Source organism: Xenopus laevis, chromosome 5L (assembly GCF_017654675.1).
Source record: "Xenopus laevis strain J_2021 chromosome 5L, Xenopus_laevis_v10.1, whole genome shotgun sequence".
Taxonomy (NCBI): domain Eukaryota; kingdom Metazoa; phylum Chordata; class Amphibia; order Anura; family Pipidae; genus Xenopus; species Xenopus laevis.
The window spans coordinates 122061651-122075658 of NC_054379.1; the positions used below are offsets into that span (position 1 = coordinate 122061651).

Genomic DNA, 14008 nt, shown 5'->3' on the forward strand with positions numbered 1-14008 from the left:
CAGATCATAGAGCATCCCTGCATTTTAATATTTTGTAGAGCTACCAAAAACGGCAGCAAAACAGCTTTGAGTCTTCTTTGGCAAAGTATACGCCAACTTTGTTTGCTGCTTGGAATTGATTTGGGCCCATTGTTCTAGGCAGTTTTGCTCCAGGGTGTTCAGGTTAGTCACATGACACTGTCATGCCTCAATTTTTGAATAGTGCCACAGATTTCCAGATGAGTTGAGTTTAGGGATTTTACTGGACCATTGTAGGAAATAGCTATGGTGATTGTATAATATTGTGGGGCTCCAATTCATCAGCTAGACGTGGGCATTTTGTTGAAATGGAATAAAAAAAAAAGGTTGGTGCAAAATCCGAATTAATGTTAGATTTGCTCAGAAACAAAAAGGTAATCATCCTACCATTCAATACCTTGTTATCAGTCTAACTGAGAATCTGTAGCACTGTTTAAATATCTTGGTGCAAAAGTGTCCTTAAGCAACTTGGAGTAAATTTGCCCAGAAAAATGGGATAAAATCATTCCCAAATAGTGTGCAAGCCTGGAAATTATGTCATGCTGGTATGACTGCAAAAGGTGGCTCCACAAAATAATTGTATTGGATACTTCTGCAAATGGAAATTTCAGTATGTTTTAGGCAGTGTCACATTAATGAGTTTAAGTAAAAACATATCACGGAGAACAACATTTCCAGCTAGTATTTATTATTCATTAAAAAGAGAGAATTGGACTAGGGACTGAATACTCGACCTATCCAGGTCCATTTCTTTTATTGTCTCAAGACAGGACTGAGTTAATCATGTGGGTCGTGAAAAATGTTTCAGCTATAAATGGCTCCTTTGTCTGAATATGTAATATCTTGTTATGTTTTTCATCTGCTCAGTGTGTAATTAGAAATGTTCCACCAATTTGCGTAAATATCAGCGAGCATAATCCCTCTAAAGAAAGGAACGTGCTCTTGCACCTGATTATTAAGAAATTCTATTCAGCAGCTAAAATCAGTCACAATATTAAACTACAGGCTTGGCATGTATTATCCAGAAACCTGTTAGCCACAGTGCTCCAAGAATCAGCAGTACCATTCCAAGCACTGGTTCTGTACATTTTCTCTTTTGACAGACATTCTTTTCTACTGTAATATGAATGTAGTTCCTTGTACTTGATATTAACTAGAGCAGTAGAAATCTACATTTAAGGGAATATGTAATGTTAAAATATTTTTCAAGGATTCTAGGCAGAGTGTTTCATATTAAAGAAAGACCCCAAATGTAGATAATAGATGCCATACCTGTATTGCTTTCAGAAATGTCTGTTTTATAAAATAATTTAAGAACAACTCAGTACCAATCTATTACTTCTTCTTGCATAGTATCAAGTCACTGAAGCAAACTATAGACAAGGGGAGCTGCCCACTCTAGTTGTGTGACTGTATATACAAAAAAAAAATTACACTATTTGCTTTTGTCTCATTTCCCACTCTGTGAGATAGGCAAGAAGAGGGAAACTGCAACCTAAACAGTAGTTTGCTGGTGCTACATAAATGTAAAGTGTTGACCATGAAGTAGAAGGATATGCTTTTGAAGATTTTTTTCCTAGTAATTTTATTTTATGTAGAATCATCCCTTGGCAGTATATAACAATATCAATTCTGTGCAACTCAAGGACAGAATTGGCAGCCAAAAGGGGATACCTGGTGTTTGCCAATGTGTTGTCATTCGGTCATTTGAGAGATGAGATGTTATTGGCTTTCTCACAGCAAGCATATGCAGCCCAGCAGAGCTCATTGAAAGTATCTAATACTGCCTTCTGTTGAGCCTTCATGGTTTGGAGTGAATCCTATGGAGGATAGAAATTTTTAGGGTACCCAGGAGATGTTCCCTACATCCCCTAGTAAATGCTTGCACAGGTATGGGATCCATTATCCGGAAACCCCTTATCCAGAAAGCTGAGTGACGGAAAACCTGACTCCATTTTATCTAAATTTTTTAAAATGATTCCCTTTTCTCTGTAGTAATAAAACAGTACCTTGTACATGATCTAAACTAATCCTTATTGGAGACAAAACCAGCCTGTTGAGTTTATTTAAGGTTTACATGATTTTCTAGTAGACTTAAGGTATGGAGATCCAAATTACGGAAAGATCTGTATCCTGAAAGCCCCAGGTCCTGAGCATTCTGGATAACAGTGTCACCAGCGAGAGAAAAGCCTGTCTGTCCCGGTTATCCTAGTCTTGTTTATAAAGGTGACGTGTGCTACCTGGCAGCACTTGCAACTGTTTTTCTTTTCTAAGTAGCAGTTTACTTTTCTCCTGTACTTTTTATTCCATGCCAAAACCACACCTAGTTAACCGTGAAGCAGTCCAAGCTGAGTTCCTACATATTATATAAGTGACTGATACCCGTTATAGTCTATTTATTTATCACAGTTAGGTTTTCTGTGTACTAGCTTTAGACACAGTGGAAATCAGGAGTTGTATGTGAAGAAGTGTCAATGAAAACAGATTCAGGAATGGATTTAGAAAGGAAACTGCAAATCTCTGCGTTGGTTTCTATTTATTTCTGTTGTGTGTGTTGATTTGGGTGCTCAGATTTTCCTTCAGCTGTTGCGAGGGATCAGTGGAGTAGCATTCCTGGAAACAGAGTCGGACAGATCTATGTAAGTGTTGGGCCAGAGAGTAACATGCAGAACGCTGGCACAGATCACACAGAGAGGGGCCTGTTGGATTTCCATATGTTTATCTAGTGGGTGCTTTCTGTTACGTAGCAGGATCTTCGAATTATTTTTCAGGTGTGATTGAAGTGTTTTCCAGGCGCAATAATGATTGCAAACAAATGTGAAATGATCAGTTTATCATCCTGCATGGAATCTTATCAGTTATTTGCAAGTTGACTATTTATTTTAAAATGGTTACATTTTGAGTACTACAGGTGTATGAGATAAAGGAATACAATCAAGAAAATTACTTTTATTTGTGCCTGAAATAGAGTCTCACTCTAAGCTAGATAGAAGGTGGGTGTCTAGTAGTGCCTTACACTGGGTCTCTAGATAGGGGAAATGGGGAGTGTCAGCCGAGACACCAGGGCTTGACCTGCCCACAATACTTGGCAGGGCAGCAAATTGCCCGAGCTGTTCTGAGACTTTAGCAGTAACATTGTGAGAGTTCACCTTCCATACCAACACCTCAGCTAGACAGTAATGTAGCTAGAGTTTATTTCAAGCAAGCTACATTAGATAAGGCCATTGTGGTTGATGTGGTTGATATAAGAAAGCTTAGCAGAATAATGGATACTGAACCACTGCCATATTTAGTTACTGCCCAGCAGTAATTACATATACATACAAACTAAATAGATATATTTATTAATATAAGTATGGTATGCTTGTATCCTTTCAACAAATGTATAATAAGCCAGCCAACCTCAGCTATTTTTTGTTCTTTCTTGTCTCCAAGAGAAATGGCCAACCTCCCAGCTGTTAGCAAACCAAAGCTCCCAGCGTCCTATGAATCTACACATGAATCTGCTTTATACAAGTAATATTTAAAAAAAGCTCTGGCATACCAGTTATTTATGATGCTCACCGGGGCTAAAATCCCACATGCAGATAAAGAGAGAAGCACCCGGATCTGTTTTGTGGTCAACAGCTTTGTTGAAACTGACCAAGTTTTCGTGGGAAACCCCCCTTTTTTTTTTAATAGTTTGTTTCTTTCGCAACAATTGCAAAAGAATAAATTTCCTGTTGCCTACAAAAAAGGCTGTATGTTTTTTATCTGCCTATGTTAGTCTATTGCTAGTAAATGTAGAGAAATGTTAAATATTGCTTTTATACATTCTCAGTAGCTACAATAAAAGACACAATGCTTGCAGGATCTGCAGCAGTAGGGAAGAGCACTTTCTCCCTTTAAGTTATTTCTTCCCAAACTACCCGTGACAGAGAGGAGTGTTGCATTATGTGTGTGTGTATAAGCTACCCATTGGTGTGTGAACTGATTTATTTTTAGCTGTCATTATTGATTGCTTGATGCACCTTCCACTTTTGCAAAGAGGATTTTCACCCAGTCACACATAGTAACGGGTGTCAGACAGCAGCAAAAAGATAAGTCTGAATAATTTCTGCAACTAGCTGGAAACAGTTTGTTTTAATTATGTATTTCCACAAGAAATCATTGTCCCTTGGTGTCCCAGTAAAATGTGCCCCGTTCAGACTAGGTCCAGATGATTCGACCATCCCCAAAATTCTAATAATTAGCAGCTTGTGGCGCCTAATACATTAGTGATTGTATGGACCACCATACAATAACTGCCACATGGGCAGCTGTCTACTTTGTCTGCATCAATTTACATTGTGATGCGACTGGGGCTGCCCTAGCAAACCACAAATCCTAGGAGAGTATAAGTTAATGTGACTGTCTGTATTATTATAATCATCATTATAGACATACATTTATTTTGGTTGTGGTGTTGTACCATCAATCAGTATATTGATTTTTGTTTGTTTCAATTACAAGCATTAATGCACCTTTAAAAAAAAAAAAAAAAAAAAAAAAAAATCAAGAAAACAAACTAACTAATGTTTTGCTTACCAAGTGTTTAGCGTTAGGATTAGATTAATTGTCACGTGTTGATAGACTATATAAAGTATTCGTAATGTAGCAGCAGTATTTGTCTGCAGTGAAGGTGACTTCAAGGTCAGTTTGGTTGGTTGTGACATTGAAGTTGAAAATGAAATCTCATCTGATATAATGTCTTGTTTTACAGCATTACATTGTACGTGATAATATTTTGACCGATTAACCCTTTCTCTGCCAAAGACATAGACTGGACATTGCTGCCAAAGCAGGTATAAGAGTGCCAGCAAAGTAGATTCAATATTTTGGGGTTATATTTAAGTTAATAAAACAAAGCACATTGTCTAGTAACATACAGGGGAGCATTTTCAGCTGGTGACGGGTTAATAAAAGCATGAATTTTCAAAAGCTGCTGCGTACAACTTGGTGCATGCCTTGGAGTTATAGCCTGAATGCTGTGTTCTGTATTAATATGACTGCTGTTGTGTGTATATATATGTCTGTGTTCTGATTATAATATAACGTCTTCTAATTCACTCAATAAACACATTTTTTTTTGTAGTGATATAACAGTCTTGTTTCTCTGATAATCCAGACACATTTTGGTTTCTCAAAGTAAAGTTGCTCTCCATCTCTACATATAAAGCCAAAAGATAATAACAACCTCTGCTAATGGGGTCCCGAACGTTCCATTTACTAAGATCATTTTCTAACTTTGTAACCACAAGCAAAATGTGTCATAATCAAAGTCTCGTTTGCGGTGCTATTAATGTGCTTTTTCCCCTAGGTGCAGGGAAGAAACAGATTAATGTGGAGATGTAATGGTATTTGTACATTAACTAAATATCTTCATGTTCTGTAGCCTTTTTTTTTTCATTCTAATACCCTGGGGTGCAAGATGAGAATTCTTTAGCTTAATATTATTCAAGAACTAATAAATAACGGTGCCAGCATAATATGAAATTCAGGTAAGGAGCTTTATGAGACGCTAAATAGTTTCCTTGGGTGAGATCATATCAGCCGAAGAGACAAGAAGATATGGTTGTCTCCCCAAGGATAATACAGTTAGTTTGGGCCAATGTAAGGGCACTAGCAAAGGGCAGTAGCATGACAGGGCATGTCTGCTGATCCATGTTTGTACAAACAATGCAACCAGATTGTTGTTGTTGTGGTATTTTTTTCCTTTTATTCAGTGTCGGACTGGCCCACAGGGATACCAGGAAAACTCCCGGTGGGCCAAGGTGTCAGTGGGCCCTCATGCTGCTAAACATTTGACCTATTTCTTGGTCATTCCCTATTTCTATGAGAACAAGAGGCTAAATAGATGGAATAATAGATTATAGTATGTAACAAAAAGAGACTAGCAGAATACAGGTTGAGTGAGGAGAGGAAGAATAATATTACTGAGAGTGGCCCCCTGGTCTAAGGTGTTTTGGTGGGCCCCTAATCTAAGGCTTTTAGGGTGGACCCCTGGTGTCCCAGTCCGACACTGCTTTTATTTTCCTCTTTGTCATTTAAAATACAGGCATGTTTTACGACAGAGAAAACTGCTGAATTATTTGCCTCCTTCTTCTGACATTTTGCATTTTTTTGAATGGGGGTCACTAACCCCATCTAAAAAACAAATGCTCTGCAAGGCTACAAATTTATTGTTACTTTTAATTGCTTATCTTTCTCAGGCCCTCTCCTATTCATATTCCAGTCCCTTATGCAAATCGATGCATAATTTGGATCTTAGCAACCAGATTACTGAAATTGCAAACAGAAGAACTGCTAAATAAAATACTAATTCAAAATAATAATAAATTATTTAAAAAATGAAGCCCAATTGCAAATTGTTTATTTAAAGGTGAACAACCTGATTGGGTTGTCCAAATGTTAGTGTACCCCCCCCCCCCCCAAGGATTGTAATCACTTACCTGAACCCCCAGGCCGGTGCTCCTGTTAGGAGAAAACTGCACCAGCCTCGGGTTCTTGCGAGCAAGCGATCAGCTTCCTCCCTTCTACTGTTTTCAAAGTGCAGTGGCCGACACATGATCAGTAGAGTGAAAAAGCTGGCTGGAGTGTCAACCCAAAAAATATGTTTTTGCCTAATAAAAGAAAACATAATTCTAAGCTTTGCAATATACATAAATTACAAGTCTTCTTTAGTTTTTAAGTTATGTGTATATGTATAACTATTCTCTGCCCTGATGGCTCAGACTGTTGATACAATGTGATACAATGTAAGACAAGGCAGCTGATTAACAGACTTGTCTTTGAGGGGGAAACTAAGACTTTTGCAACATTGTTTAGAAAATAACAACCAGGCATTGAGCAAATGCTGCTTTCAATAGCAATTGTTTTTACAAATAACTTTAAAAGCACAGACCTATTTTAAATAAATGTATACTGGAAAGGTGCTAAGAATGATTTTTTTATTTGGGAGTTGACTTTTATTTGGGAGTTTACTTTTATTTGGGAGTTGCTCTTTAAAGTTTGGTGTTTCACTCTACTGTGCATGTACATGTGGCGCAAAGACAGAAGCAGGAAGAGGATCTCTAACACGCATATACCCCAGGCCAGTGCAGTTTTCTGCTTAACAGGAGCGCTGGCCGGGGGTGTCAGGTAAGTGATTACAGTCTTTGGGGAGGGGGGGTGACTACATTTGGCACCCCCCAACGATTGGACCTTTTCTTCTGCTTTAAAGGAGAAGGAAAGGCATTCTTCACTTGGGGGTGCCAAATGTTAGGCACCCGCTAGTGATTGTATTGACTTACCTGAAACCCTGGGCCAGTGCTCCTATCAGCAGAAAACTGCACCGGCTCATGGTTAAACAGTGAGCACCACAGAGCACTTCTCTTCCGCCCTCAGATATTTCGTTCAACTGCGCATGCATTTGCCCCCGGAAATTTGAAGCAAGAAGAAGCCGGAAGAGGATCGCTCAGTGGTGCTCACTGGTAAACCCTGGGTCGGTGCAATTTTCTGCTGATAGGTGCTCTGGGTTAACCTTTAAATTGTACATATTTAAGCCTTCCAACAAACTATAAAAAAGTTTTTTAATTGTTTGGGCAATAAACATTTTTATTTACACTCTAATTGTGGGCAGAGGACCTGTACACATTTTTAAAAAATTTCTAAAACCTAAAAGTAGCTTGTCATTCCATTTCAGTCTGACCTATGTGAACATTCATTCCTTAAAAAGAGGTCCTCACAATCGACTGTAAACTCAACTGGCTTATTTTGGAGTATGTTGCCTTTCTGTATTAGGCCTATGAACTTAGTTCCCCCTATCCTGTGAATCACTCTGCCCTATCCAGAACCAGTTCAGTTGTTCATACAACAACTATAGTATTTGGCTTGAAGGAAACACAACTTTGAGATGTGTTGTGATTCCAATTAAATGATAAGATTTGCAGCGTAGCGTAGATAACATTATGTTCATTTTTTTTTTAAAAAAAAAAAAAAGATTCATCATAATGAAGGACAATATATGGGAAACCTCAGCCTTAACTTGGCCATACATATATATGTTGAGTGGACTACCCCAGCCATTATTTTTGTATGATTGATATCAGTTTGTTTGTTGATTGGGTAGGTTTGATAATATCATCTGACCATGCCCCATGTCAGCCAGTGTATTGTGCATTGGCAGATATGGACATAAAAATGTGCCACAGCCCCTTTTACTTTCTGCATTTTCAATTGTTAGGGCTCTCTGCCCAAACCATCTATTGTGCCACCTCAGAGATGTTACATGCAATTAGTTTAGAACAGTCAACTGCAAGATGGAAACTGAAATCAAAGACCTCATTAGCTGCTGTTGGCAACTGCACTTCCAGTGTCGGACTTGGATGTCTGGGGCCCACCGGAAAACCTTTCAGTGCAGGCCCACTCTCCAAATTATTTTTCCTTTTTTTCTTCATTCACTTTTCTTCCTTTTCTTCATTCTTTATTATTTTAATAATTTCTCCTTACATATATCCAAACATATCATCCATTCTTCCCTCCATTTCCTCTCTTCTCTTTTAGAAATGGGGGAATGGCTGTGGTATAGATATACAAGGCAAATAATTGGTTGATCAGAAGGGCCCACTGATACCTGGGCCCACCGGGAGTTTTCCTGGTATCCCGGTGGGCCAGTCCAACACTGTGCACTGCAAATTAGCACCTTTGTTAGTAAATTGCATTTTTTGTGAACTCTGCATGCATTTCTCTGTTATGTTATTTTGTGAAATCCTGCAGCATATTGCATTGGGGAAAAAAAGGTATTGAAACCTGTGTCTCAAACAAGAACCCAACTTGTGAAAAAAAACGCCCTTGTGTTATTTACATTTCGTTCACCAAGTAAAGGTGCTGGTGTGTGACAAAGCACCAACAAGCAAAGTTGAAAAAAAAATAAACTGTTTTATATGTGTCATGTTAATGTGCTGTTTTAACACATACTGGTTAAAATGTTGCTGGTGGGGGAACAAGATTATTGCAGTCAGCATTTTAAGAAGAAAGTATTACTTGTTGGGTACTTGTTGTTCTACTGCTGAACCGCTAAACTTTCTTTAGCACTTATGGGGGCAGATTTATCAAAGGTTGAGGTGAATTTTTTAATTTAAAAAAATCTAATTTCGATTTATTTTTGTGTACTTCGACTAGGGAATAGTCCACATTCGATTTGAATTTAGAAATTTATCATGTACTGTCCTTTTAAGAATTCGGATTTGACTATTCGCCATCTAAAACCTACCAAATTGGTGTTTTAGCCTATAGGGGGACCTCCTACAATCAATTTGGAGTCATTTGGTGGACTTTTGAAGAAAAAAAATTTTTTTTTTATTTTTTGGGTGAAAAGCCTTGAATTGAATTTGTAGATCAATCCTATTCACCTGTTTTTAAAAAAATTCGACCCTTGATAAATCTGCCCCCTAGAGTTAAATTCACTGGCCGTTTTGTATTTACTGGGGAAGGCAAGTTCTGCCATATAATCGATTTTCTGTGTGTTAAAATAGTAACTACCATAAAACATTCCAGAAAGAGAAGGAATTCAGCAATAATTATTCACAGCAGAAAAATAGAGTATTTCTTGGCCACTGCAGTTATTGTTCCCTAGTGCTGTCTGCTTTCATTGGCTTTGTCATTTCATTGCAGCCTGTCACAGGCAGGTTATTAGAAAGGCTATCTGGCGGGAGAGACAGAGGGCCCCAGAACTGCATTTTCCCCTCCTAAACAATTAATCCCCAATGTCGTACAGAACCATAGTACAGGTATAGGATCCGTTACTCTGAAACCCATTATCCAGAAAGATACAAATTATGGAAAGGCCATCTTCCACAGACTCCATTTTATCCACATATTTCCTTTTTCTCTGTAACAATAAAACAGTACATTGTATAAAGATATAATTAATCTTTATTAGAAGCAAAACCAGCCTATTAGGCACAAGCATTCTGGATAACAGGTCCCATACCTGTACCTCTCAATCCGAATTGACCTCAATGTGGTTGTATGGAACTACAGGCTGTCCTCATCAGGAAAAGGAATTCACTAAAAGGTGATACAAGTGATCATACTTTTGTTTTTCCCAAATATGATCAGCATATTTAGAAACACCACATGGGTGGCCAAAGTGAGCAAAAATCTGTTCATTTGGCAACCTCACCACATGTTTACTCTGTAAGCTTTAAACAATAATTTGTATAAAATCATGTACAGTATAGGATCCGTTATCCTGAAACTGGTATACAGAGAACTCCAATTTACTGGAAGGCCATCTCCCATATACTCCAGTTTAATCAAATAATTCAAAAGTGATTTCTCTTTTCCCTATAATAATAAAACCTTCTATTTGATACAATCTAAAATATACTACTCGTTTTTGGAGGACAGCCATCCTATTGGATTTAATTAATGTTTTAATGATTTTAAGAAGACTTCAGGTATAGAAATCCAAATTACGTAAATATCCCTTATCCGGAAAGCCCCTGGTCCCAAGCATTTTGGATAAGAGGCCCCATACCTTTATTGGCATTCAAGTGTAAGTGTATAATGGTGAAGAGAAAAACTATTCTGGGAGCAAACCACACATTCTCTCAAATTCAATGGTCACTATATACCCACTACCACCTTGCACACCCATGTAGATATAGGGATATCTGTTTGCATGATAAGGCTTGTGTATGCAATATTAATGTTTAACATGTACTTATATAGACAAGTGGCGATTGCTGTATGCTAAAATGGGAGCAGAATTGTAAATTGCTCTCTATAGAGCAGAGGTAGGAAAAACATCCTTTACAGAGAATTGATAGGAATATATTTGTCCTTTACGAATCAGAATGGAGACTGAGAGCCATTTAGCTAGTTCGTGGAGTATTAAATAGGCCAGAAATTACTATCTCCAGTGCATGTGTGCTGTTGGATTTTTTTTATTTGCTTATTTTTGATATACTGTATGAACTCTTTCAGTGGGAATTATGGTTTGTGCCAAATCTAAGTGATGATTTCTGTTCCTTTATGCTTCCGATGTGTAATATAAACCGTAAACTTGTTCATACCAGATAATCTCTTAAAAAATGCCAACTAGCCCCTTACAGTATATGACACAGGTGCAAGTGTCAGTTGATACTGTCGCTGGTGAAGCCAGTTTTCTGGGACATCCTAACAGCACCCAGCAGCTGCCCAAATATTAGCTCTTTGATCTGCCTCATGGCCACTACATTAGTCCAGTATGTCATAAAGGTGACTGCACTGCTCTGATTCGTATAATTACACCCAGTCATTGGAAGTCTCTCCGATAAATAGCATCTGCTCTAGCTCTTTAAAGGAAAACTATACCCCCAAAACAATGTAGGTCTCTATAAAAAGATATTGCATAAAACAGCTCATATGTAAAATCCTGCTTCATTTAAATAAACCATTTTCATAATAATATACTTTTCTAGTAGTATGTGCCATTGGGTAATCATAAATAGAAAATTGCCATTTTAAAAAATAAGGGCCGCCCCCTGGGATCGTACGATTCACTGTACTCACAAACATACCAACAAACCATAGATGTTAGGTCACATGAGCCAATTAACAGACCGAGTTGTGTCTTTTGCTTCCACACTTCTTCCTGTTACAGTTAGAGTTGTAGTATTTCTGGTCAGGTGATCTCTGAGGCAGCACAGAGACCATCACGAAATGGTGGCTCAAGGCAAGAGATGTAAAAGGGCAATATTTACTTTAATATATATTCCAGTTTGGTAAGATTCTTTAATATGCCACTTAATATGATATGAACTATCTGTTGCTTAAGTGTTCATTTTGGGGGTATAGTTTTCCTTTAAAGATGCTGTTCACCTTTAAATTATATTTTAGTTTGAAGTAGAGGGTGATAGTCTTAGTCAGTTTACAATTTTTTATTTGTGATTTTTGAGTTATTTAGCTTTTTATACAGCAGCTGTTTGCGATTTCAGCAATCTGGTTGTTTAGGTTTAAAATACCTTAGCAACCATGGATTCATTTGAACAAAGCTGGCCATAGATGCAAAGATCCGATCGTACGAATCCTCGAACGATTGGACGTCCCCATCTCCCGACCTGCCACTAACCATTCAGATCAAATAAAGTAGTAAAAAAACTGATCAGCCGATGTTCTGCCCCTGACAGCAATTGTACAAAAGTTATGTCCAACAAAGCTGGGGACAGTCTCTTATTAATAATCGTATGATCTGCAATACATGCAGAGACCGATCTCCGCCAGACAAAAAATGTCGTGACTCTCCAGACAGGGTCCAAAAAAGAGCTTACAATTTGACTTCTGCTATCAACATAAAATAAGATTAGTAACCTCCTATTGAGTAAATCACACAGTTTAGTTGTGTCTGACTATTGGGGAAAGTGAAATTAGAATTGGGATTAGATCTGTATTCCAATTACAGTTGGCTTTGTTGCAAATTGTAGCTTTCACAAGACTATTTTAATATTGACTGGGGATAAACACAGTGAACTGAAAATCAGATGTTAAACCATTTTAGTGTGCATCAGTGAAACCAAGAATGAGCTTAAATGGGGTTTTCAGTAACCTACATCTAGCTCTGAAAGCCTGTGTGATCTGCGAGAATGCCTCCTGCAGTGACAGCTTGGGAGATAAACTCCCGGACAGCTGCCCTCAATTACACTACATCCAGATTGTGGCTTCATGGTACAAGACTGTCCTATGATTTATCTGAAGCCTCTGACCCCAGCATTGAGAGTGTCTTCAATGGATCATTCATGGAGGCCTGATTCCTAAGGTACTTAAACAAAGAGTGTTGTGCTGGGACTAAGTGGGTGACAATGCTATGCATGATTTATTATGATGGTTGGTGTTTCGCTGATGAAAACCTACAAATGATAAATTCTGACAAGAGAGGCCTTCTGTACTCTGTTGATCTCCTTTTTGGAAATACATAGAGGGCGGCAGATTTGCAGAACGTCTTTGAGCTCTATAAATTGGCAATAGAGATGCATTTAGTTCTGTTTGTGGTGTGTTTCATTGATGATTGGTTGTTGTGACAATTGTGTGAGATGCTAAAATGAATTTTAGAGATTACAGGGGTTGCTAAACCTTTTAGGCTTCCTCAAGTTCAGGGCTGTGTGGTTGACATTACCTGTCTCTACAGTCTTGAGTGCAACAGATGTCTTCTGGGTGGTGTGTGAAACAGCAATTGATACTGGGATTTAGATGGGTGCCCCCCAATCCCTGCCCTGCTGGAATACCTATTTTTTTATGCTTATTTTAATATTTTTTCAGTTATAATGTACAGTGTATTTCTTATATTTGATCTCTATCATAGTCTGTGTAACATCATGGCAGTGCCAGTTCTAGTTAGACTAAATCTTCATGCTGTTCTGGTGAACATCAAGCAAATTATAAACACTCTGAGCAATGTTCCCTCTAATTCCTTCTTGGCTATGTGCACAAAAAAAAAATTCTTTTGTGTGGACATTTTAAACTTTTGTGTGCCATTTTTTAAACAGTTTAATCAGGTCAGAATTAGTGCAAAATTATGTGTTTTCATACAAAATTCTTTGTGCGGACCACAATTTGTTGTGTGCGTGCGTACTAGCACACACCTTAGAGGGAACTTTAACTCTGAGCAGTTGAGAGTATTGAAGTGCTCCTCTCAAGCATTCTTAGCTGTGAACTAGGGACTTAAACTTCTAATACGCATCATACTGTTTGCTGAAAAATTTCTCTACACGTTAAAGCCAATCATGTTACAAAATAGTTCCCTTTTTTTATTGTCGGAATCTCTCAGCTTTGTAGTTGATGCAGTGGTTAGATTATTACGAAAATGAAAAGTCTGAACAATCGGGATAGTTATTTTTTAAAGGGGTTGTTCACCTTCTAAGTACTTTATTTCAGTTCGGTTGTTTTCACACTGTTCACCAGAAATAAAGACTTTTTAGAATTGCTTTCCATTTTTTATTTTTGTCTGTTT

General features: G+C 37.9%; 1 protein-coding gene across 2 annotated transcripts in view; it reads left to right on the forward strand.

Annotated features, from left to right (window-relative positions):
* ppm1l.L (protein phosphatase, Mg2+/Mn2+ dependent 1L L homeolog) overlaps positions 1-14008 on the forward strand; it is a 147782-nt gene that overhangs the window by 5413 nt on the left and 128361 nt on the right. The gene's annotated exons all lie outside the window — the stretch shown is intronic.